A 3,651-nucleotide genomic window follows, 5' to 3' on the forward strand; every position below is an offset into this window, starting at 1 on the left:
ACGTTTTGAAAATTTCAGTTGATTTGCAAGAATATGAAGGCGTAACTTTATCGCTCTACACAAAACACTGTGCTTCCGTCCCAATCCATCGATTAAAGTTAAAACCAATTTGCAAGGGCTTTTAAAGATCTATAATCACAATATATTCTCAAGTAGTATCACCATACAGCTGGTAACTTGGTACGATCACTTGTTGCACAACACGACCGCGTTTATCTTTAGCGAGGCCTGCATTTTGAAACATTGCAGTTTTCTCATTTTACTTTTCTTCCTTGAGGCAAATCTGTCATTTATAATTTTGATTATACTTAGAATTTCCGTAACGGTGCAACCAGCCAAGGAAAACGAAGCCGAATATCCAGTCATTAAATTATAATGCAGAACGAGAGAAAGCCGATCACGCAAATAAACGTTCGCTGAGATTAATTGGATAAATACTTAGACTGTACTTCAGGGCACTAATTTTGTCTCCTGACCAGCTTACATCCATTTAACCGTTCGCCGTACTTAATGAAGTCGGTACTGCTTTTTCCCTTGTAGATCAAGCCGCGAATTTCAATTAGTTGGCATTCAACGTGCATGTATGCAGTTGGTTCAGTTTTTTCTTAGTACTGTATAGTTATTATATGTTAGGGGGAATAATGCGGGTGACAATTTGTCATATTTTTTAGACTTTTAACTTTATACGCAAAAATGACCAGATACGATTATACGATGTTGTCTCAAACTTAAAAATTTCCCTTCACTACTCAGTTATTGGCGCTGGGTCTCGCCTCGGTTACTCGTTAACACTATACAGCGCCCACACGCTTTGGTTGCAGATCACGCAAAATGTGTAAATGTCGTTACACAAGGGATGGTTTCATTTCCAAGAATGTGCAGCACGAGAAGGGCTAAAGATTTCCATCTACGTTAAAGATTCCCTTAGCCAGCCTTCTTTTAATAATTTCACAATAGATATACCCCATATAGCCTACAGCAAGCGGGAAGAACATCCATTTGAAGATATGAATATTCCAGCATAGGGCAACATAAACCGATTTTCACCCACTGGGAACATATAGCAAATCAGCGAAAATATCGACGATTAATTACTCAAGCTAAAAATGAATTCAAATTTTCACACGTACTACTTCACACATACTTCACACTTCTCTATGACCCTTCGTCCGGCATTTGCACTACGTCCTGCGCCACTAGGCAGGCATTTTTACAACATCAGGTTACTTGACATTGCTTTTGATCAAAATGTCAGGTAATCAACTTCTCCCCGGTCTTTTCCAGTGGTTTTGGTCGCCAAAAAAGGCAAAATCGAAAAACGGCGGTTCTGCGTTGATTTTTATGGGTTAAATGCACTAACACACCGGCCAATGTTGCCACTCAGACGTGTGGAAGATGCAATAACCAGCCTTGGCAGCAGCATTGGCGTCCCGCGGCGCGCTCTGCAGCTTGTCACGTCCGCTCTGGACTTCCGGTGTGGACATTTCTACGTCACAACAACACGAAATTACTCAATAAACGATCCGTAAATTCTGTTATAATAAAGAATGAAGAAATCCTTTTATATCAAAATGCAGTAAATATTAAGAAAATTATAACTACTGTAGCCGCTAGACGAACTTGCACCACTTTTAGATCCGGCCGCTGCCTGCCACTGGCCGGGGATTGAGCACGAGCCTTCCTACCACCGGGCGGAGCACACTTTGCCATTCAGTATTAGTACTGTACTCTGTGCCTGCCTGCCCCTGACAGGGGCACCCCAAAAACCACAACAAACCAGATTTACAAACATAAAAACATTAGAGCTCTGCCATTGTGCTCTTAGTATAATAATCTAACGTTGCAAAGAATTAAAAAACTAGCAATGAACAGCAAAACATGGAAAATGGTGGTGGTATCAGAGTGAAAACATTTTAAATCAAAAACATTTTTGCACGGAGCAAAGTTCGTATATTGGGCCTGCATTTTTCCGTACACCAGACTCTGTGGTGCAAGTTCGTCTAGCGGATACAGTTAAAATTAAGTTATCCAGCACTATAACTGACAGAGCTACTGCAAGCGGATACGATCACCACGTCTTTACAGCTGTATGTTACAAGAATAAAAATTATAATCGTACCACTAATAAAAAAGCTGAGCTAGCTGACACAGGCTACCGAAAGGTGCGAATTACACAAAACACCGTATCTCACGATCTAAAATCGACCGGATTACATGCGTTCTGTTGATATTTCAAAGGCTGATTTCTGCGAAGGTATTCAAAACAAAAAATTGTATCGTATAACGACACTCCAGCACGTACACTACAGTTTGGCTGACTTATTTTTGCACCATACAAAACTGGGTAAATATTGATATCTGTACAGTCAACTGAGTCAATAAAAATACATTCTAATATCCTGTCACTCGAACAGAGTTGCATCATTTAAATTATTGATAAATGACTTCACAAGGCCAAAAATTCAACCATTAATAACTATTAAGAACTCGGACTAGACTGCTAACACTGACAATATAAACTTATTAAAACCTAAAAATCATCAGAAAATAATTTCGGTAGTTAATGAAAAATTAAAAAAAATCGTACAAATTATTTAGATAAATTAAAGACGATAAATTTATCGAAACTCAATCAAATTGTTTATAAAAATTCCTTACCTAACACTACTGAGTCCATTCGTGATCGTCTACAAAATCAGCTGCACAATCTTCGATTTCTTGTTTTACTTTATCCGAAAAAATCCTGTAACACATAATAACGTAATAGGTATAGATATGCGTGGGTTTCAAGTTCGACGCTGCACAGCAGATGTCATCCATTAAGAATAAAACTGCACTCCTGGTCTTTATACAAGAAACAAATGTACACAAAATTACAGACAGAAATGGATAACTCCGTGCACTAACCTGGATGATGAAAAGGCAATTTCCCATTGTTGTTTTGAAATCGATCACGCAAAAACTGTACCTGCACTCAGATTCTTAGTCATATCGTCCAAGGACCCATCTACGATGTGGAAAAACCATTAGTTGGTAGATATCAGTGCGTCCTTAAAACAGCATCATCAATTCAAATGAAAAAGTTATTCCAGCTCGAGCGTACTCGCAAATAAATACGTGAAACTGGATGAATAAAGAAATAATTTTCGTTACTTAAAAACACATAATTAAAGAATTTGGCAACAGTAAATCGCAATAAATTTAATTCAGCATAATGTCATAAATGCGCAAAAAATACTCAGAAAATACGGGAAAAAATATTAGCAGTAAAAGTGAATTTCTTTCTGTCAGCAAGGCTTACTTGCAAGAAATTCTGGAAAAATGCAAGGTCCATGACTACACCAGCGAACCGCCACCGTAGATACCATTAACACCCAAAATCACGCCAACGATGATCAAGTAAAACACTCCACGATTGCTGCTAAACAAAATTGCACAAACTGCACACATATTACTGGCTTTATGCAGATTCACAATGAGTAAGTTGCTTAGCAGAATATGTACTTACCTGATACAGCGCATCCGCGGAACTCACAGACGCGCACGAACACTCTCCACGCCGTGGCAAGCTTCCATCGCTATACCCCGCGTTCGTCATTGCCCCCCGCGTCCGCCGCAGCCCCGCGTCCGCCATAATGTTGTTTCCTCCTC

At 39.2% G+C, this 3,651-nt stretch overlaps 1 long non-coding RNA gene across 1 annotated transcript; it reads right to left on the reverse strand.

Annotated features, from left to right (window-relative positions):
• Positions 1-969: 969 nt before the first annotated feature.
• On the reverse strand, positions 970-3,423 carry LOC129585618 (uncharacterized). Its single transcript, XR_008690046.1, has 4 exons — positions 3,302-3,423; positions 2,908-3,007; positions 2,659-2,743; positions 970-1,486 (listed from the first exon to the last, which is right to left on the reverse strand). It is a non-coding gene; the product is annotated as an uncharacterized LOC129585618 (long non-coding RNA).
• Between the last annotated feature and the right edge of the window lie 228 nt (positions 3,424-3,651).

This window comes from Paramacrobiotus metropolitanus, unplaced genomic scaffold (assembly GCF_019649055.1).
Source record: "Paramacrobiotus metropolitanus isolate TYO unplaced genomic scaffold, Prichtersi_v1.0 Parri_scaffold0000017, whole genome shotgun sequence".
Taxonomy (NCBI): Eukaryota; Metazoa; Tardigrada; class Eutardigrada; order Parachela; family Macrobiotidae; genus Paramacrobiotus; species Paramacrobiotus metropolitanus.